Source organism: Schistocerca serialis, chromosome 5 (genome assembly GCF_023864345.2).
Source record: "Schistocerca serialis cubense isolate TAMUIC-IGC-003099 chromosome 5, iqSchSeri2.2, whole genome shotgun sequence".
Lineage (NCBI taxonomy): Eukaryota > Metazoa > Arthropoda > Insecta > Orthoptera > Acrididae > Schistocerca > Schistocerca serialis.
The window spans coordinates 656,540,980-656,564,775 of record NC_064642.1 but is presented as its reverse complement, the minus strand read 5'-3'; the positions used below and the strand labels follow the sequence as shown (position 1 = coordinate 656,564,775).

Genomic DNA, 23,796 nt, shown 5'->3' with positions numbered 1-23,796 from the left:
GATCACCAGTGGTGTACGGCCAGTGTAGGAGATCGCTCCCCACACCATGATGCCGGGTGTTGGCCCTGTGTGCCTCGGTCGTATGCAGTCCTGATTGTGGCGCTCACCTGCACGGCGCCAAACACGCATACGACCATCATTGGCACCAAGGCAGAAGCGACTCTCATCGCTGAAGACGGCACGTCTCCATTCGTCCCTCCATTCACGCCTGTCGCGACACCACTGGAGGCGGGCTGCACGATGTTGGGGCGTGAGCGGAAGACGGCCTAACGGTGTGCGGGACCGTAGCCCAGCTTCATGGAGACGGTTGCGAATGGTCCTCGCCGATACCCCAGGAGCAACAGTGTCCCTAATTTGCTGGGAAGTGGCGGTGCGGTCCCCTTTTAACAACGCTTGGACTGGCCTGGCCTTGATACAAATGTCTCTGATAATATGACGGTAATAAGAACACAATCCGAGGAAGCTTCTCACATCTCTAATACTTTCAGAGCATTCAGAAAAGGTTGGCGCTGGTGGCGGCACCTACAACGTGCTGACATGAGGAAAGTTTCCAACCGATTTCTCATACACAAACACCAGTTGACCGGCGTTACCTGGTGAAACGTTGTTATGATGCCTCGCGGAAGGAGGAGAAATGCGTACCATCGCGTTTCCGACTTTGATAAAGGTCGGATTGTAGCCTATCGCGATTGCGGTTTATCGTATCGAGACGTTGCTGATAAAGGTCGGATTGTAGCCTATCGCGATTGCGGTTTATCGTATCGAGACGTTGCTGCTCGCGTAGGTCGAGATCCAATGACTGTTAGCAGAATATGGAATCGGTGGGTTCAGGAGGGTAATACGGAACGCCGTGCTGGATCCCAATGGCCTCGTATCACTAGCAGTCGAGATGACAGGCATCTTATCCGCATGGCTGTAACGGGTCGTGCAGCCAGGTCTGGATCCCTGAGTCAACAGATGGAGACGTTTGCAAGACAACAACCATGTGCACGAACAGTCCGACGACGTTTGCAGCAGCATGGACTATCAGCTCGGAGACCATGGCTGCGATTACCCTTGCAGCATCACAGACAGGAGCGCCTGCGATGGTGTACTCAACGACGAACCTGGGTGCACGAATGGCAAAACGTCATTTTTTTCGTATGAATCCATGTTATGTTTACAGCATCATGATGGTCTCATCAATGTGTGGCAACATCGCGGTGAACGCACATTGGAAGCGTGTATTCGTCATCGCCATACTGGCATATCACCCGGCCGGCCGGTGTGGCCGTGCGGTTCTAGGCGCGTCAGTTTGGAACCGCGTGACCGCTACGGTCGCAGGTTCGAATCCCGCCTCGGGCATGGATGTGTGTGATGTCCTTAGGTTAGTTACGCTTAAGTAGTTCTAAGTTCTAGGGGACTGATGACCACAGATGTTGAGTCCCATAGTGCTCAGAGCCGTTTGAACCATATTACCCGGCTTGATGGTATGGGGTGCCATTTGTTACACGTCTCGATCACTTCTTGTTCGCATTGACGGCACTTTGAACAGTGGACCTTATATTTCAGATGTGTTACGACCCGTGGCTCTACCCTTCATTCGATCCCTGCGAAACCCTACATTTCAGCAGGATAACGCATGGCCGCATGTTGCAAGGCCTGTACGGTCCTTTCTGGATACAGAAAATGTTCGACTGCTGCCCTGGCTAGCATATTCTCCAAATCTCTCACCAATGGTGGCCGAACAACTGGCTCATCACAATATGCCAGTCACTACTCTTGATGAACTGTGGTATCGTGTTGAAGCTGCATGGGCAGTTGTACCTGTACACGCCATCCAAGCTCTGTTTGACTCAATGCCCAGGCGTATCAAGGCCGTTATTACCGCCAGAGGTGGTTGTTCTGGGTACTGATTTCTCAGGATCTATGCACCCAAATTGCGTGAAAATGTAATCACATGTCAGTTGTCCAATGATTATCCGTTTATCATCTGCATTTCTTCTTGGTGTAGCAGTTTTAATGGCCATTAGTGTAATATAAATTGTGTAAAAGTGTGAGAAGTGAAATACCAACTGGCCATGAAAATGGAAACAGGCATATGGACAGTAACGGAAAAATGGCGCCAATACTGTCGCAGTAAGTAAAAAAACTAAATTTACATCCATATCGACAGACAAACAATAGTCATGGCGATACATCAAAGAGTGTTCCATCTTCTTGCCACAGAGCGAGCAACCAGCGTTATGCTAGAAATAGTGATGTAACTTCCAGGAACCATCTGAAGATGAACCTGAAAAGGTTCGAAAGTCGGTTCATGGAACAATATATAATTATTAAAAAAATTGACTGGTTGCAGTCTTTTGTATTTACGTACAATTATTTAATCTGTGTGTTACGCTAGATGCGCCTGCAGACTTGCCTCGCCTTACAAGTTTTCCTACGAGCTATGATTCCGCACGAACTCGGCGCCTGACAGCGCACACGAGACGTCGGCTGCCCTGAGCTTTTCCCGGCCGGACGGCGCCTCGCAGACGCTCGCACAGTGGTGGAGGGCGCGGGGATTCGCCGACCGCCGTGCCGCCCTCATCAGTCTTGTGGCCGTCCCCGGATCAGCCGAGCCGAGACGCGCAATATTTCACCGCGCCCAATCCCCCGTCTTTTGTTCCCGCTCATTTAAGCCCCTTTTCCGGTCCGGCGGCCGACTCGACTCCGTCCGGGCCTCCCTTCTGGGAGACGTCACCCACCCCGCGCCCGCGCGCCGCCTTCTTCCTTCCGCGCTGACAAATTGCCGACAGCCCAGCCTGATACAGCGCAGGCAGACCCGGTCTGTTGTCTGCGAATGAAATTTCGGATTTAAATGTCAATATTCTGCGCCGGGCGGAGACAGAACGCCGGAAGAGACGACAGCACGGCTGTCCCCGTGGCTCGTCCGACTGCCGACGTCGGGAGGTTAATGAGCCAAGCGACTGGCGCAACGTCAGCGGGTGACGGCCGATACTGCATCATTACCAAGTTTGTCGTCACGGGCGAAGAATATCAATTTATCACAAACCTCTATAACTCATGCTTTATACAGCTGCTCCTTGATAGGCTTCTATGCAATTCTTTGTACTTTGGTAGAGGCTAGCGCCCTTCTGAATCGTTACTTACTTCCTCTTCTTATTCTTTTTCTTCTTTCAAATGTTAGGTATTTGCTTATTATTGTAAGAAAATGAAATGCCTACAGCCGTCCTTATGGTCTTATTTATTGTGTAGATACCAGCTTCGACGCTTCGATACGTCATCTTTAGGCTGTAGCTGATGCAACATCCATATGTACCTGCATCAGTGGCAAGCATAACTGGTTTACGCAGACTATCTGTAAGCTTTGGTGTCGGCACTTCAACAATCAACTGGCAACTGCGGTTAGTTTCTGCATGTAAACACCCGATTCTGTAAGGAATCGAACTCCTATATATAAAACTGCTCAAAGTTTTGATTCCTTTACAAATCAGTTAATGTGCTATTTTTTACGTTCAGCATGTAAACGAGATAAAGTATAGAAGAGCTTTAGAAACTATGTTTAAAGTTTATTAGAAATCGCTAAGTGCTCTCATTATCAGTCAATGGATAAACACAGCCTGGGTGGTAATTCACGCTCCATTTTCCGCGACAACTACTTTTTCTCTCATCTCAATGTTTACGTGGCCATATCTCATGAACTCTCTATCGTAAAATGATATTATTTTGCAGGTACATTCAGTGGTACATGTGGATACTGTCTGCGAAATGTGTTTCGAATAGAATTAGTAGTAAATCAGTAATTATTTAAATAGTCATGCCTAATACGGCAGTTTTCCTGTGTGAACAAATAAAATGTAAGCTATAATTTTTCATCTTTTCAACATTTATCGACGAACATCAGCGAGAAAAAGTTTCGTAAAGGTTTTAAATTACGTGTAAAATTTGTTGCAAGTTGTATATCCTCTCATCTTCAAATAGTGAGTATCTCCACGATAGGTGATGCAATACCTCAAGACATATACACAGTGTGTAACCATAATGTCTTATCGTAGTAAACCTGTAACATAAGATTATACCTGGTGTTACCAGCAGATAAGGGAAATGCGACCGTCGTCGTACAGAAGGCGGATTATGACAGGAAGGTGCGACAACTTCTGGACGACCCGGCATACAGACCAATAGAAAGGGACCCCGCTGACAAGGTGGATAAGAAGACCAGGGCTCTTCTAAAGGAAGCCAGCCTTCCAGAAAAGACCATTACTCAGCTAAGGGCTAAAGCACAAGTGCCACCAGGTTTATATGGCTTGCCTAAGGTGCACAAGGATGGGGTTCCTCTAGGTTCAATAGTCAGCAATATTGGCGCAGTCACATACCTCACTGCTCAACACCTAAAGAAGATGCTCTCGCCTTATGTGGGGAAGTGTGCCCATCACATTCGTAACCCAGAGGATTTCCTACAACGTCTCAGGCAGCTACAGATCTCGGACTCTGACATTATGGTCAGTTTCTACGTGGCCTCCCTCTCCACCCGCGATTCACTTGAACTCGTCTGAGAAAAGTTTGACGGTGCGCTCCTGGACTTATTCAGACAGACTTCCTTTATGGGGGTCAATTCTACGAACAAACGGAAGGTGTAGCAATGGGCAGCCCTCTCTCAACGATGGCGGCCAATCTCTTTATGGAAAGATATGAAGAAGATGCACATACATCGGCCCCAGATGAGCCGAAATGACACATTTGTCATATGGCCCCACGGGAGAGAAAAGCTCGATGTTTTCTTGTATCACCTAAACTCACGCCAGCCTAACATTAAATTCACCACGGAACTGGAGAAGGAATGGCTACTCCCTTTCCTAGATGTAATAGTTAGGAGGAAGGGAGATGGTACCTTCAGTCACGGTATGTACCGTAAACTCACTCACACCGACTTGTACCTGCAGGCCATCAGTTACCACAACCTTGCACAGAAAAACTGTGTACTCCGAACACTGGTTCACCTTGCACGAACTCTGTCAGATCCGGATTATTTGGCGACAGAGATAGAACGTCTACAATCCGTGTTCTACAAAAATGGATACTCTTCTCGAGATCTTCAAAAGTCGCTGCGCCCTGTTTCCCCACGAGAGGTCCCTGAAGAGATACAAGAAGAAACGAGAAAGGTTGCACATTTCCCATATGTTGGGCCGATATCTGCCAAAATCAGCAGAATTCTCCGCAAACATAAAATTAAAAGCGTGTTTCATCCACCCACCAAGATTAAGGCTCTGCTAGGAAGTGTGAAGCATGACCTGCGTCTAGAGAAACTGGGCGTTTACCACGTACCATGTGAGTATGGTATGGCATACATCGGCCAGACGACCAGGACAGGTGACATCAGGTGCAAAGAGCACCAAAGGCACGCAAGATTGAGACAGGCAACCAAGTCAGCGATTGCCGAACATTGTTGAGAACTCAATCATTCTACGAAGTATAATGATGCCAAGATTTTAACAGAAACATCGAGATACTGGGACAGCGTCATCAAAGAATCTATTGAGATTAAGGTTGCGGAGAATCTCATTAACCGGGACAGTGGTTTACAGTTGAGCTCGGCCTGGAACCCAGCACTCGATCTTCTGAAGAGGCAACGTAGACAACATCCAGACCCCAAGGGACACAAGTATAAGGATGGAATTAGAGATGATAGCCCAGTACATGTAACTAACGACGTACGTGAAATGGCACCTCAGACAACAGACAAAGTATCTTAGGACGCTCTTCCGAGTCTCTAGCGACGATTTGAACACAATCGGCCTGAAAATGATGCTGCAGCCGCTCCTGGGAGGGGGGGGGGGGGGGGGGCGGGCAAGAACTTCGGACGGAACGCCTAACACGACACAGCACGGTAACAGAAAGTCCTAATTCACAGAAGGACTTACATGACGACAATCGGAAGATAAAACGTCTAGCACAGCTTGGATGCCATTCAGAACTTAATTCAGCTATATTCACATCGTATAATAACCACAAAGTACGCACACAGCGTTCGAAACAGCCGCGGCTAGAAGAAAATGCTACAGCCGTTGCTATTGGTCGGCGTACACCACGGACAGAGCGCCAGACGCGGCGCGGACCGCAGAGGGAACGCCTAGCACAACGTAGGCATAAATACCGGACTCGTTCCACACTGGAATCAGTATCGGACAGCACCTGAAGAAGACTACAGGTCACGCAGTTGAAATATCGTGCAGGAAAGACGCGAATAGCCAGCAGAAACCAGATTAATCAACATGACAAGATTATACCTCTTGAAGAGTAGATTATGGCAGCATTTTAAAGTTTTAAATTCTGTTAATATTTATATGAAATACTGGAATTGAAATTTTTGTTGTCTCTGGAAACTGGCGGACTGGTATCGTGCACCGTGAACGACGAACCTTGAACTGGGTGAGCCGTTTAGCAGCGTGGATGTTATCTCTCCACCTCTTTCTTGTTCTGCCTATTCATCATTTCCAGGTTAGTCCAGACTTTACCATTATTAAAGTTATTGCATATGAATTCGTTCTTACTATATGAGCTCGCTATTTACGCTAGCAGAAATATAAATGCAACACCCTCAACGACAAGGACAATTTATTGACAAGTAACGTGACAGGCACTTCGTCATTGTAGGATTATATGATAAATTCAGACCAAATGGAATACAAATGTCCAAACAATCGCATCAGTGCACAGTGTATACCCTCTGCCTGCAGCAGAGTCTTGTGTTCTGAGTACAAACGATCGTAAATGAGCAGAATAACATCCTGCAATAGATAGTCCCAACCCCCCTTTTGCAGCAATTCGGTAATATTCTTGCAGGCCGTGGAGACCGAGTAAGTTGCCTGCTTCATCATTTCCATACCAGGATCTGTTTAATTGGAAAGAGTTCTGGTGATCTTGGTGGCCACAGCAGTTGTTGTACACATCTAAGAGTACGTTGTGTCGTAGCAGTCGTACATGTATGTGCATTGCACTGCTGAAAGTTCACATCGGTTTCGAGTCCAAAAAATGGCGACAGCACTGGGATACCAACCTGTGGAACGTAGTGGGCACTGGTTACATTATCCTGCAGAAACACCAAATCACCACGAGCTGTAACTAATTGGCCCCGGCAACACCCCAGAGCCTAGGATGGGACCTGTGTGTGCCTTCTGGAGCAGACAGCTTAGCAGGTCTACGCCATACGCGCGTATGTCCATCACTCGCATATGGACAGAATCGTCTCTCATCATCAAAGACGAGTAGCGTCATTCCATTCTTCAGTCAACTCTTTCACCACACTAGAGTGGCTATGCCCGGTATTTTCGTGCTGGCTTGAGCAGAGTCACAAGTGATCTTAATCCTGCTGCGTTCACAATGGTACCTTACGACATATCAGGTGCCTCATGTGCCCGGATTTTGTCCCTGAATGATCAGTAGACCACCACTGCTCACACAATGCGTCGTTCTTGCTATGCATGTGTATTATGCGGTCGTCCAGAATATGATTTACATGTGTGGTAATGGTCCCGAGTTCGAGTGTCGGTGCGGCACACAGTTTTAATCTGGCAGTAAGTCTCAGGTGTGGGAATGTTTCACGGACCACTGTTGAAAACGACGACACATCACCGATACACTGTGCTAAACATCTGCAACAATCAGTCCATACGGCCATCCAGCTTCCTTCAGTCTGAAGCAGTTTAACAGCAGTATGTAATCGCCAGTGGGACCTGGTTGAGTCCTAGACTGAATGCTGGAAACACCGTTCACCTCTTAGCACAGTTTCTGCCAGCAGAGTCAAAACAGATGGTGCGCACACTGGCGTCATTAGCACCATCTGATCGCCAATGACGTTAGCACCATCTGATCGCCAATGACGGTACCAAATGAATCACTGACACTAAAACTCCACAATAGGCACATATTAAATGCTGGTGCCACTTAATACAGTCACTGAGGGTGTTATATTTTTTCAGTACTGTATTTCTGTACTCTTTGATCAGTGCATCTATGGTCTGAAGTCTTACTTCTTGTATATGTTTCAGAAGAAAATTCAGTCTTCAGTTGCACAGTTATTTTTATTTGGCTTTCAAAAAAGTGGCGACCCTTTGGGCACGCCATCTTTCAACCCTTGCCAATTGCATAGTCCCTGCAGAGGCATTGAAGCCCTCTCAGCTACATAGCCAACCATCAGGACGAGTAATTATAGGTATGACAGAGAACGACAGAGTTTGCTTGCCACTAGCGATAATAGTTGTGGCAACAGATTTTTTCTGTTTAGATGAGGACAGCAGGAAGACGTGGCCTGGACGGCAAAAACAAAAGCTCTTCCAGGAAAATATCCAGGCTTCTGCAAAAGCTTGATCTCTTTGCTTGTGAGAACGGGCGGTGGCATGTAGCCATAAAGCCGACCCGCGAGGACAAGCCGGTCTTTAGCATGACAATTGTCAGTGGCCTACATTCCGGAGGCGTCCTGTCCGCCTTAGGTGTGCAACCAACAGGCAGGCGCTGAGCCTTATGATTTGCTCTCGGAAGGAGAGCGCGGTCCGCTGCAAGTGGGGAATGCTCGCGCGTTTCTCTTACGCCAAGTTTAGCGAGTGAGAGCATGGGCTTGGGCGGCAAACTTTCTCATTGGAGGAATACCGATATTCCGTGTTTAGGCGGCAGTTCTGGCGCGGCGTTGTAAGTACGCCATTGATGCAATTTGCGCGGGCAGCTTGTGTGTTGGAAGGGACAATTTTTGCCAACTCCACGAGGATTTGGTGTCGAGGAGGGAACAGAGGAGAGATTTTCGACGCATTTGGGTCGATGTCGACCGCGGAGAACAGTCTGGGAAGTTCGGCCTATGTACGTTGTACGTTCCGCAAATTAGCGGAGATCCACCACAGAGGATAGTTTTGGTTTTTTCAGGGCGCCAGACCTGGTTTTCTGCACATCGTGGCGCGAGGGTATGCCGGCCGCAACCTTTGCTTTTGCACACCTATGGCCAGTCTGCACATTACCCGCCGTGCAGATCAGTGGTGAGCGTATCCGCAGTCCACGACAATTAGCAGTCTTTGTCTGAGGACTTTGTCCTCACTCTAGTGAGTCCATCTGAGCTGAAGCCCCGTATCTCAAACAACTTATCCGTATGCTAATTCTGGGAATGCATCTGTTGGATTTGTAATAAACTAACTTTGAAAAGAGCAATGTTTCATTTCAGCATCCTATTCATCGTGAACATTTGAATTACAATCAGTTTTTTTTTTTTTTTTTTTTGTGAGTTTCGGGTACATAATAAGGCTAGGAAATCTTACATCTTTACTGATCTACATCTACATCTATACTCCGCGAGTCACCTTACGGTGTGTGGCGGAGGGTACTTATTGTACCACTATCTGATCCCCCCTTCCTTGTTCCATTCACGAATTGTGCGTGGGAAGAACGACTGCTTGTAAGTCTCCGTATTTGCTCTAATTTCTCGGATCTTTTCGTTGTGATCATTACGCGAGATATATGTGGGCGGTAGTAATATGTTGCCCATCTCTTCCCGGAATGTGCTCTCTCGTAATTTCGATAATAAACCTCTCCGTATTGCGTAACGCCTTTCTTGAAGTGTCCGCCACTGGAGCTTGTTCAGCATCTCCGTAACGCTCTTGCGCTGACTAAATGTCCCCATGACGAATCGCGCTGCTTTTCGCTGGATCATGTCTATCTCTTCTATTAATCCAACCTGGTAAGGGTCCCATACTGATGAGCAATACTCAAGAATCGGACGAACAAGCGTTTTGTAAGCTACTTCTTTCGTCGATGAGTCACATTTTCTTAGAATTCTTCCTATGAATCTCAACCTGGCGCCTGCTTTTCCCACTATTTGTTTTATGTGATCATTCCACTTCAGATCGCTCCGGATAGTAACTCCTAAGTATTTTACGGTCGTTACCGCTTCCAATGATTTACCACCTATGGCATAATCGTACTGGAATGGATTTCTGCCCCTATGTATGCGCATTATATTACATTTATCTACGTTTAGGGAAAGCTGCCAGCTGTCGCACCATGCATTAATCCTCTGCAGGTCCTCCTGGAGTACGTACGAGTCTTCTGATGTTGCTACTTTCTTGTAGACAACCGTGTCATCTGCAAATAGCCTCACGGAGCTACCGATGTTGTCAACTAAGTCATTTATGTATATTGTAAACAATAAAGGTCCTATCACGCTTCCCTGCGGTACTCCCGAAATTACCTCTACATCTGCAGATTTTGAACCAGAATGACATGTTGTGTTCTTTCTTCTAGGAAATCCTGAATCCAATCACAAACCTGGTCCGGTATTCCGTAAGCTCGTATTTTTTTCACTAAACGTAAGTGCGGAACCGTATCAAATGCCTTCCTGAAGTCCAGGAATACGGCATCAATCTGCTCGCCAGTGTCTACGGCACTGTGAATTTCTTGGGCAAATAGGGCGAGCTGAGTTTCACATGATCTCTGTTTGCGGAATCCATGTTGGTTATGATGAAGGAGATTTGTATTATCTAAGAACGTCATAATACGAGAACACAAAACATGTTCCATTATTCTACAACAGATTGACGTAAGCGAAATAGGCCTATAATTATTCGCATCTGATTTGTGACCCTTCTTGAAAATGGGAACGACCTGCGCTTTCTTCCAGTCGCTAGGTACTTTACGTTCTTCCAGCGATCTACGATAAATTGCTGATAGAAAGGGGGCAAGTTCTTTAGCATAATCACTGTAGAATCTTAAGGGTATCTCGTCTGGTCCGGATGCTTTTCCGCTACTAAGTGATAGCAGTTGTTTTTCAATTCCGATATCGTTTATTTCAATATTTTCCATTTTGGCGTCCGTGCGACGGCTGAAGTCAGGGACCGTGTTACGATTATCCGCAGTGAAACAGTTTCGGAACACTGAATTCAGTAGGATTTCGTTTCTGTTCACTTCCGCTTTTAACCAACTTTCCGTTCCTAATACTATATGCGCACTATTTCCTTCAATAAGAGATACTAATTCAGGAACCTTGCCCTGGATACTCCTGCAGTTTACCAATATTACGTTAACTTTTCCTGTTTTTGGTCTCTGAGGACGGACGTTCTTTATCAACGATGATAATGTCCTCTCTGGTAAGCCGTCAGGTATTTTATCGTTTCGCCCAAGGGGGGGTCCCTCTAACCTAAAAAACCCCCGTGTGCACGCCACACGTACTCTGCAACCCTAGTAGCTGCTTCCGGTGTGTAGTGCACGCCTGACCTGTCTAGGGGGGCCCTACAGTTCTCCACCCAATAACGGAGGTCGATGAATTTGCAACCATTATAGTCGCAGAGTCGTCTGAGCCTCTGGTTTAGACCCTCCACACGGCTCCAAACCAGAGGACCGCGATCGACTCTGGGCACTATGCTGCAGATATTAAGCTCAGCTTGCACTCCGCGTGCGATTCTGGTTGTCTTCACCAAATCAGCCAGCCGCCGGAAGGAACCAAGGATGGCCTCAGAACCCAAGCGGCAGGCGTCATTCGTTCCGACATGTGCTACTATCTGCAGCCGGTCACACCCAGTGCGTTCAATAGCTGCCGGAAGGGCCTCCTCCACATTACGGACGAGACCCCCCGGCAAGCACACCGAGTGCACACTGGCATTCTTCCCCGACCTACCCGCTATTTTCCTGAGGGGCTCCATAACCCGCCTAACGTTGGAGCTCCCTATAACTAATAGGCCCGCCCTCTGTGACTGTCGGGACCTTGCCGGAGAATCGGCCACTGGCCCAACAGGCGAGGCATCCTGTGGTGGCTCGGAAACGATGTCATCACCACTAGGAAGCACCCCGTACCTGTTGGAAAGGGGTAAGGCAGCTGCCACGCGGCCAGATCCCACCTTCGCCTTTCGGCCAGGCACGCGCGAGCCCACCACTGTGCGCCATTCACCCTGGAGTGATGGCTGACCGGTAAGATGCTCACTGCCGGAAGACGCAGCGACATCAGGGGTTCCATGTGATTCCAAGGCCACCGAAGTAGGCATAGGTCTCACCACAGTTGCCCCAACGCCACTACGAGCCGACGCCTGCGCCTCGAGCTCGATGAGCCTAACAGACAAAGCCTCCACCTGCCCCCGAAGAGTGGCCAATTGTCCTTGCGTCCGCTCACAACAACCACAGTCCCTACACATGACTATGTTTACCCTACTCTATACGGTGACAAATTCCCAAGATAATCTTCTGATGAGCTACTCTGATAATCAAGAAACACTCACTGAAATACGAGACGCGAAAACTACGCTAGGTTTTCCCAGAAAAACTATTTAAAAGCTAAGCGCAGCAAATAAGTACAAAAACGCTTTATACAAACAGTACTCGCTGCTGCTGGTGCTCTCGCTCTGGCTGTCACAAGACAACTGCTGATTCAAGTGACTAGTGGCTAACGGCCGCGAAACAAACAAAAGACGGTTTTAGGGCGCTTTCTGTTCTAAACGATCAAGAAAACACTAAGAAATCTAACACGAAAACTACGTAAAGTTTTATCAAGAACTGTTAGTTACTATGCAGAGCAGATAAACACAAATAGAATCCCTTCCTTAGTGGAAGGTCGTAAACAAAATGCAAAATAAACGCTTTATACAAACAGTACTCGCTGCTGCTGGTGATTTGGGAAAATACACTGAAGCTCCAAAGAAACTGGTACAGGCACACTCACTCAAATACACAGATATCTAAACACATAGAATACTGCGCTGCGGTCGGTAGCACCTGTACAATACAACAGGTGTATGGCGCAGTTGTTTGATCAGTTACTGCTGCTACAATGGCAGGATATCAAGATTTAAGAGAGTTTGAATGTGGAGTTATAGTCGGTGCACGAGCTTTGGAACACAGCATCTCCTAGGTAGCAATGAAATGGGGATTTTTCCCGTACGACCATTTCCCGAATGTACCGTGAATGTCAGGAATCCGGTAAAAAATCAAATCTCCGACATCACTGCGGCCGGAAAATGATCCTACAAGAATGGGACCTACGACGACTGAAGAGAATCGTTCAATGCGACAGAAGCGCAACCCTCCCGCAAATTGCTGCAGATTTCAATGCTAGGCCATCAACAAGTGTCAGCGTTTGACCATTCAACGAGACACCATCGATATGGGCTCTCGGAGCTGAAAGACCATTAGAGTACCCTTGATGACTGGAAGACACAAAGCTTTTCGCCCCGCCTGCGTCCGTCAACACCGACGTTGGACTGTTGATGACTGGAAACATCTTAGCTGGTCGGACGAGTATCGTTTCAAGCTGTATCGAGCGGATGGACGTTTACGGGTATGGAGAAAACCTGACGAATTCCAGGATCCTGAATGTCAGCAGGGGCTCTTCAAGTTAGTGGTGTCTCTGTAATGGTGTGGGGCGAGTGCAGTGGGCCCTCTCATACGTCAATATACGACTTTTGAGAGGTGACACGTAGGTAACTATCCTGTCTGATCACCTGCATCCATTCAAGTCCATTGTGCATCCGACGGACTCGAGCAATTGCAGCAGGACAATGTTACACCCCACACGTCCTTAATTGCTATAGAGTGGTTCCAGGAACACTCTTCTGAGTTTCAACATTGCGCTGGTGACCAAACTTCCCAGACATGGCCATTATTGAGCACATCCGGGCTACCTTGCAACGTGCTGCTCAGAAGAAATACCCACCCCCTCCTACTCTTACCAATTTATGGACAGCCCTGCGGGATTAATGGTGTCAGTTTCCTCCAGCGCTAGTTCAGACATTAGTCGAGTCCATACCACGTCGTGTTGTGGCACTTCTGCGTGCTCGCGCTGGCCCTATACGATATTAGGCAAGTGTACCAGTTTCTTTGGTTCTTCAGTATATAATGTAATATAAATCATAAGAATATGTCCACACATGTACCGGGTGATCAAAAAGTCAGTATAAATTTGAAAACTTAATAAACCACAGAATAATGTAGATAGAGATGTAAAAATTGACACACATGCTTGGAATGATATGGGGTTTTATTGGAACAAAAAAAAAGTTCACAAAATGTCCGACAGATGGCGCTGGACAGCAAAACGTCAGTGACTGCGCATGACAATCGTGTATAAAAGGAGCTGTAATGAGAGAGAGAATCAGATGCGCCAGCAGTCGTAGCATGTTGACGTTAATTGAAAAGGATCTTTTAGTGAAGCTGTATTATCAGAATGGGGAATGTGCTAGTTCAGCGTTCAGCGTTCAGCGTTGACAAATGCAGCTGTGGCGAGAATGATTTCGAAGTTCGAAGCCATGGGCTGTTTAGACGAGAGACCCCGTAGTGGTCGACCGAGCATAAGGCGTAATGCTGCTGAGACGGTTCAGGAAGAAATGGAGACTGTAGCGGGTTCGTCTATGCACCGGGAAGTCAACGCTCGTGCAGTCGCACGTCGCACCGGCATTCCATACACTACTGTTTGGTTGTCACTTAGGCGTACCCTCCGATGCTATCCGTACAAAATCCATTGGCATCATGAACTGTTACCTGGCGATTCAGTGAAGCGGAGGGCATTTGCGGTGTGGGTGTTTCGAAAGATGGCGGAAGATGACGATTGGTTGAGTAACGTGTTGTGGACCGACGAAGCTCATTTCACACTCCGAGGGTCTGTCAACGTCCACAACTGCAGAATTTGGGCTACCGAAAATCCTAGAACTGTCGTGGAAACTCCATTCCACGACGAGAAAGTCACGGTATGGATTGGATTTACATCTACCGTTATTGGGCCTTTTTTCTTCGAGGAAATGCGTGATTCTGGTTTTGTAACTACTACCGGGACGGGTGAGAGGTACGCCGATATGTTACAGAATCGTATCATCCTCAGCCTGGCTGATAAACACCTGCTGGAACGTACAATGTTTATGCAGGATGGCGTTCCACCCCATATTGCTAGACGCGTGAAAGATCTCGGGCGCGCGTCGTTTGGTGATGATCGTGTGCTCAGCCGCCACTTTTCGTCATGCTTGGCCTCCCAGGTCCCCAGACCTCATTCCGTGCGATGATTGACTTTGGGGTTACCTGAAGTCGTAAGTGTATCGTGATCAAGACAACATCCGACGCCAGTGCCTCACCATAACTCCGGACATGCTTTACAGTGCTGTTCGCAACATTATTCCTCGACTGCAGCTATTGTTTAGGAATGATGGTGGACATATTGAGCATTTCCTGTAAAGAACATCATCTTTGCTTTGTATTACTTTGTTATGCTAATTATCGCTATTATGATCAGATGAAGCGCCATCTGTCGGACATTTTTTGAACTTTTGTATTTTTTTGATTCTAATAAAACCCCATGTCATTCGAAGCATGTGTGTCAATTTGTACCTCTCTATCTACATTATTCCGTGATTTATTCAGTTTTCAAATTTATACTGACTTTTTGATCACCCGGTATATAAAGCACAAGAAATTGTGCCGGATGTCCATTGCACCAGCAGTTTGAATTCCTTCGTCCTCTTGGTGGGCGCCGCGCGTGGGGATGCAGATCGGCAACTACAGTAGCTTCTAGGCAGTCGAATGAGCGACCTCTGTGGCAGACACGCGGTGCACGGCAGAGGCGTGGAGTTGTCTGTCGGCCCGCGTGAGACCTTCACGTTCATCGTGGAAGTAGAGTTGTGCAGCTTGAACGTCGCAGGGCAAAGTGTTAATGGTTGGTTCATCAGCAGTTCTTGCACTGCGAATTCCTTATGGCTGGTCTGAGAATAAGAGGCTGGTATTACGTGTGCGAGGTCGCTGATGCAACAACCAGGTATCCGATTACTGAGTGCAGACGGTCAAATTATTTTGTATTTAACTGATTTGTTTCTTACCATAGATTTGGTTTTTAGTGTCAGAGATAACGTTAGCACCGTAATTGGTGGCCTTCTTGTTTAAACACTCTCTGGGTGACAAAATTCTGATTTGATTAGCGTGCCGTTGGATTTTGTTCCATCGTCGTTGTTTCTGCGAGCGCCTTGATTTCGCTGTTTTGACTATACTTCATTATTGGTTTACAGAAAATCTCTTATCGTGAAAAGAGTTGCTATTGCATGAGTAATAACCAGGACTGGAATTCTGTGAAAGCATCTGGACAGCAGATGCTACAAATCAACTACGGATTTTGTGTGATGTGTCATGTGCACCATCAACGAGTGCGGAACGAGGTCAGTGTTGTCTGCGTCTGATGCCACATGCGACCATGGAGGGCGGCCCACGTCAGTTGTTCCACCGTTGCCCGCAGTAGTGCTGTCATTCCTGTTTGACTTTCTTGAACCTCGAGCAAGCCCTAGGTCGTTCATTTTCTCCTCTCTGTGCTCATTGCTATATCTGATCTACAGTGACGTTTTACACTCTTACAAAGTAATGTTATTACAGACCTTATGCATATGTGTTGGTCGTGCCAGATTGTCTTTGCGATTTTTCTTCACGCTATTTTTCCAGCGCCACCCGTGCCATAAAAGCAGTGGATTTCGCCGTTAGTGGCAGTGCCTGCGGAAATATTACACGCGGTACGTATGCCGGTGGTAGTGTATTTGCAGTTTGCCACATTCAGTGTGACCCAGGAAATGATGATTTTGTAATTTGTGATAAAGCGCAATCAGCGCGGCCTTTTGATGCTGGTTGCTAGTATTGTACTTAATTAAAATAATACAAGTACTAGAATGAGATTTTTCTGAACCCAATAGAGCTTCCCCCCCTACTTGTTAGTTACATGTGGTAGACCACGCCGTTTACGCTAGTAAATGTAAATGTCGTGTGACTAGGGCCTCTCTAGCGTAAGTGGTATCTAGAGATACGCACCGCAACTTCATCTGTTTGCCAGTAGTACTGGTCATTGAAGCGAAAGTAATTGGAAGTAAAAATTTAAATGTCGTGTGACTAGAGCCTCCCGTCGGGTAGACCGTTCGCCGGGTGCAAGTCTTCCGATTTGACGCCACAAATCTCCGACCCAGCCGGGAATCGAACCCGGGCCCTTAGCATCGACATTCTGTCGCGCTGACCACTTTTTTTATCTCATTTTTTGTTCTATGTTGTTCGTTGTATTTGTTCGTGGCGGACGTCCGATGACACCCGTTCAGGTTGTTCGTTGATCTGTTCATTCAGTTTTTTTTATTACAGAGGGTAGCTAAACCCTCTGACCAAACACGCTGAGCTGCCGTGCCGGCTACCACTCAGCTACCGAAGGCGAACGTTTACGCTCGTATATCGATTATTTATCTAGCGTAAGTGTTATCTAGAGATATATAGCGATGTCATGCTGGCCTGATTTAGAATAAAGTTACCGTAAGGCGTGCTAAGCAATGTAAGTTCCACTGCACGAGAAATGATAGTTGGGGCTGCCGATGCTTTGGCACGCACGTAGCATAGAGCGTAGAGCTGTACCGGTAAGGTGGCTGGTTGGGCGCAGGTGGTCCCGTGCCGTGCGTTGTGTCCTGTGATGATGGGTGACCAGACTTCGTTAGATATTAGACTTGGCTTAAAATGTTTTCTGAGGTAATTCTCATTGATGAGCATAAACTAGATAAATCATGAATTGGCTTCCGTTATTTAAATGTGGAAGTTTGCTAAAAGAAAAATGCATGTATTGATATCATTTGAGGCAACGGCCTTGCCGCAGTGGATACACCGGTTCCCGTCAGATCACCGAAGTTAAGCGCTGTCGGGCGTGGCCGGCACTTGGATGGGTGACCATCCGGGCCGCCATGTGCTGTTGCCATTTTTCAGGGTGCACTCAGCCTCGCGATTCCAGCTGAGGAGCTACGCGACCGAATAGTAGCGGCTCCGGTCAAAGAAAACCATCGTAACGACCGGGAGAGCGGTGTGCTGACCACATGCCCCTCCAATCCGCATCCTCAACTGAGGATGACACGGCGGTCGGATGGTCCCGATGGGCCACTTGTGGCCTGATGACGGAGTGCAGGTGTGCAAATATCATTTGAGTGCATATTATCATAAGAGTAAGGTTTAACCTTTTGAGTAAAGGTAGCACTAGCAGTCAGTTTTTAAATTTTTAGTTTTTAAATGAGAACCTGTGGAGTTTACGGAGATTTTTAAGGCTATGCAGTTTCTTAATATTTCATTTATGAAATTTTTAAACGAAAAATTCCTTCAAAGTATGTCTGACATAAAGTTATCTACTCTTTTCATATTCATCTCAAATCTTGTGTTGTCTATCGTATTTAAAATGTGTTATCTTTGTAAGTGAGCCATGGCTCTTAAGCCGATCTCAGATACAGAAAGATGCCTGTGGCCATTAGTGCGTTGTTGGTGGTGCCTAACGTCTACTTCAAAGCTGGTGGTCCCGCAGTCATGACAAAATCTCCACTGCACCAGCCGCAAATAGGGGATCCAGCATTAGAATCAAAATGCAAAATAGGGGTAGATAACATTGCATCGCAAATTCTAAAAAACATCATACACACAATTCAGAAGATAGCAAGAGCCGAAAAACGCGAGAATTATCGCACCATCAGCTGACAAGAATAATATACAGAAGAATGGGAAAGGAAATAGAGGATGTGTTAGATGACGAGCAGTTTGGCTTTAGGAAAGGTAAAGGTGCGTTGCGGTTGATAATGGAAACAAGATTGAAATGTTGAAATCTTCCCGTACGTCCAGGCCTTTCGCAAGTATACTTCGTCCTCTTGTGTTTCTTGAACAGAGAATTCGCTATTACTAACTAATAATTATTGCAGAACTCAATTACTATTTCTCCTCTCTCGTTCCTACTGTGGAGCTAATATTCTCCCGCAACTCTCTTTTTCTACACTCTCCCCTACAGTCCTCATGACTGTTAGATTTGCATCTCCCTTTACGTACCCAATTACCGGTTCCATATTGTCATATACGTTATTTTTTCATCCTCTGTTTACGATAACGACATGTATATCTGGCCTATCGTTGTCGGTGCTGGTCTGCTGTCGATTCTGCTGAGATCATTCCTATCACTGAACTATTCACAGTAACACACTCTCTGCCCTGCATGCTTATTAATACCGAATCCTACCTCTCGCTACACCCTCTGCTGTTGCTATTGATATTATCCTGTACTCGTCCGACCAGAAATCCTTGTCTTCTTTCCATTTCACTTAATTGATATCCAGTATATCTAGACTGAGCCTCTGAATTTCCCTTTTCCGATTTTCTAGCCACAACATCCAAACTTCTGACATCCCATTCCCCAACTTGTAGAACGTTACCCTTTCATTGGTTAATCAACCTTCTTCTCATAGTCACCTCCCCCTTGGCAGTCCGTTCCCGCAGATCCGAATAGGTGACTGGCTCAAATGGCTCTGAGCACTATGGGACTTAACTTCTGAGGTCATCAGTCCCCTAGAACTTAGAACTACCTAAACCTAACTAACCTAAGGACATCACACACATCCATGCCTGAGGTAGGATTCGAACCTGCGACCGTAGCGGTCTCGCGGTTCCAGACTGCAGCACCGCTCGGCCACCTCGGCCGGCTTAGGTGACTGGTCTGGAATCTTTTGCCAATGGAGAGATCACCATGACACTTTTCTCAATTACAGGACACATATCCTGTTGAGTCACTTTATGTCTAGCTCAATGATTTCCCTTGCTTTCAACAACGTCATGCCATTGATCATTTCTGTTTCTCCCGTGTTTTAGCGGCAGTTTCCCATCCAAAGCGCAGAAGAGAGTGCTTTGGAACTCTAACCGTCCCTCCGCCCTCTTTGACAAGGATGTTGGCAGAACGAAGGTGGCTCTTTATGCCGGAAATCATCGGCCGCCATTGCCATGTCTACATATTCATATCTCAACACATTCACTCTAGCGACTAATGCATTCTCCCAACTATTTTTGAAATGGTGAAAGAGGAATGATATTTAGCTTGTGTTCGTATGTGTGTGTGTGTGAGTGTGTGTGTGTGTGTGTGTGTGTGTGTGTGTGTGTATGTGTGTGTGCGTGAGTGTGTGGTGCGTGTGTGGATTGTCTGTTAGAATGAATGACGAAGAAATTCGTGGTGCATCGGAAGTGCTGCCTACAAATCCTCCTCACAACGTAAAGCTATCCACAGTGACGGTACACATTTGTTACAAAATATGCTTCCCCTACATTACTCCTCTATTGCCACAGTTGCTTGCCCTGCACACTGCAACCCCATTTAAAATCAAACACGCTCAAACGTGTGCACTTTACTTGTACACATTTGTTACAAAATATGCTTCCCCTGCATTACTCCTCTATTGCCACAGTTGCTTGCCCTGCACACTGCAACCCCATTTAAAATCAAACACGCTCAAACGTGTGCACTTTACTTGTACACATTTGTTACAAAATATGCTTCCCCTGCATTACTCCTCTATTGCCACAGTTGCTTGCCCTGCACACTGCAACCCCATTTAAAATCAAACACGCTCAAACGTGTGCACTTTACTTACTGTTCGTAAATCACTTCATTGCTGCACTCCTTACTTCTGCACTGGCAAGAATTTGACGACTTCAGGCCGGTAATGCTTTGTGTCAAACCGTGTACAGCACCACTGTGGCCGTTATATAGTTACTGCTGTGTCGTTATGTCAGTTCATTTATCTATTTCTAAGCGAATAACGAAGCCATTTCTGGACTACTGGAGGCGCTAACTACAACTTGGAGAAGACATTTTCATGAGAAGTTTAGCATTTGTTACGTATATCTCTCACTTTTATCATCAGCGATGTAAGGTTCAAATGGCTCTAAGCACTATGGGACTTAACATCTGAGGTCATCAGTCCACTACAACTTAGAACTATTTAAACCTAACTAACCTAAGGACATCACACACATCCATGCCCGAGGCAGGATTCGAACCTGCGACCGTAGCGGTCGCGCGGTTCCAGACTGAAGCGCCTAGAACCACTCGGCCACCGCGGCCTGTTAAATATAGTGGCATTTCACATTTATCGACATGAAATTAGGTGGAAATAAAATTTCTGCTGATTGCGGTAATTTTTTACCCAACAGCTGACCCAATGTCCCAGGATTATGCTGATTGATTCCTTTCCCAAACTGAAAGTTTGTTTCAATCTTTACAAGCGCCTAGAACCGGTCGGTCATAAAGGGCCGGTGTGATGTAAGGGATAAAGCACAACGTATGTGTGTAGTAGGTGAACTATGCGAGGAACCTGTAACGTCCATGCCACTAACTGAGAGAAAGTAACTATCGATAACTTACATAATCAATATTAGAGTCATAAAAATTGTGATAATAGTAACGATCTTGTGAAAATACTTCAGTTTCGTGACTGAAATAGAATCGAAACGTTTAGTTTTTACTCCTCAGGAAATTTCTTTTTACGCCTCTAGCGTCAGTGGTTTTACACGAACAGTATATGTGTAAAGGGCAATAAAAAAGTTTCCATTCGAAGGCGTTACAGTCAAGAACAGATCTCCCACACACGCAGAATCGCTGTGGACACTGAGGCAATCATCTCACAGATGCGTCAGGTTGAAGATACACTACGTGATCAAAAGTATCCGGATACCACCCAAAACGCCCTTTTTTCATATTATGTGCTCTGTGCTGTCACCTACTGCCAGGTACTCCATATCAGCTACCTCAGTAGTCATTAGACATCGTGAGAGAGCAGAATGGGGCTCCCAGCGGAACTCACGGACTTCGAACGTGATCAGGTTTCACTTGTGTCATACGTCTGTACGCGATATTTTGACACTACTAAACATCCCTAGGTCCACTGTTTCCCATGTGACAGTGAAGTGGAAACGTGAAGGGACACGTATAGCACAAAGGCGTACAGGCTGACCTCGTCTGTTGACTGACAGAGACCGCACACAGTAGAAGAGGGTCGTAATGTGTAATAGGCAGACGTCTACCCACACTATCACACAGGGATTCCAAACAGCATCTGGATCCGCTACATGTACTATGACAGTTAGGCGGTAGGTGAGAAAACTTGGATTTCATTGTCGAGCGGGTGCTCATAAGCCACACATTACGCCGGTAAATACCAAACGACACTTCGCTTGATGTAAGGAGCGTAAACAGTGGACGATTGAACAGTGGAAAAACGTCGTGTGGAGTGACGAATCACGGTACACAATGTGGCGTTCCGATGGCAGGGTGTGGGTATGGCGAATGTCTGATGACGTCATCTGCCAGCGTGTATAGTGCCAATAGCAAAATTTGAAGGCAGTGGTGTTATGGTGTGGTGGTGTTTTTCATGGACGGGGCTCGCACCCCTTGTTGCTTTGCGTGGCACTGTCACAGCACTACATTGATGTTTTAACCACGTTCTTGCCTCCTGCTTTTGAAGAGCAATTCGGGGATGGCGATTGCATCTTTCAACACGATCGAGCACTTGTTCATGATGCTCAGCCTGTGGCGGAATGATTACACGACAGTAACATCCCTGTAACGGACTAGCCTGCACAGAGTTCTGACCTGAATCCTACAGAACACCTTTGGGATGTTTTGGAAAGCCGACTTCGTGCCAGGCCTCACCAAACGACAACGATACCTCTCCTCAGTGCAGCACTCCGTGAAGAACGGGTTGCCATTCCTCAATAAACCTTCCAGCACTTGACTGAACGTATGCCTGCGAGAGTGGAAACTCTCATCAAGGCTAAGGGTGGGCCAACACCGTATTGTATTCAAGCATTACCGATGGAGGGTCCCACGAACTTGTCAGTCATTTTCAGTCAGGTGACTGGATACTTCTAACCACATAGTGTACATGTTTGGTAAAACACCATGGCATGGTGCGTGAAGAAGTCCGTAGCTGTCTTCCGCACATCCTCGTCCGACAGGAATCGTCGACCATTCAAGACCTTTTTGAGGGACCGAAGGCATGACAATCGCAGGCTGGTGCTGGAGAGTCTCCCACTTCAATTGTCGTAACTTCTGTTGACGACATTTGCGATGTGGGGACTTGCGTTGTCATGAAACATCAGCACCGCATGGCGTACAAGAGTAACATGTTAGTCCTGTTTGTAAGCAAGTGGTAATAACGTCACCATGGTTCACATTGCCACATTTACCGCACGAACGTTGCAAAGACGCGAATGCTACAATAATCCTTTGCCTACACGTCGGTATTTACACTCCTCTAGAGTTCAATACATATTCGGGGTTTCGTTTTTGCAAATTCTAGCTGGTGCCCGGCCAAACAAACAATGCTGTCAAGTCTTTCATGTAACGCCCAGCGTCGACGGAATGCGTCGGTTTGCTTCCGGTATCAAACAAAATTATGTTTTAATGGGAATTTGACACGCACATTCGATAGTAAAAGTCAAACGCCGGAAGACGGTGAGGAACGGGAGAGCAGAGAAGGGTGTGAAGAAGACGTCAGCCAGTAGTACGCTGACCGACCTCTCTCTGGGATGACACCGAGACAGCAGTGGCTTCTAGGCGAAGAGAACGTTGGCTCAGCGCCCGCCTGGACGCGACCCAGTTGAAGGCCGGCCGTTCTAAGAGCTCTACATCAGTGACTTAGAAACTGTATTGATTCACTTGTATTAGCAGTTGTGTATACTGAAGACATTTTCTTATTTTGTCTGTCACCTACTACTTGTGACACACCATTGTAAATTCTGAAAGTTAAGTATTGTCGTTTATCTTACTGTAACAGAAATTCGTTAGTACGATTTGCTTGAATTGTTGTCTAGTGATCCGAGAATGCAGGTTTCCTAGGAAACCTATATTCGACGAGCAGGCAGGACACAACAGGTAGGCGCGCTACCATATTGGTCTAGTGCTATATTAGCTTTACCAGTATGTATTGAGAGAGACAAGAAGCACAAGGAATAACCTGCACCCCAGCAGCGACTGAACAGCACGCTTCTGCATAGCGGTAGCAGTCA

At 46.7% G+C, this 23,796-nt stretch overlaps 1 pseudogene; it reads left to right on the top strand.

The window, feature by feature from the left end:
- Window positions 1-17,571: 17,571 nt before the first annotated feature.
- Window positions 17,572-17,689, top strand: LOC126482527 (5S ribosomal RNA; annotated as a pseudogene).
- The last annotated feature ends 6,107 nt before the right edge of the window (window positions 17,690-23,796 follow it).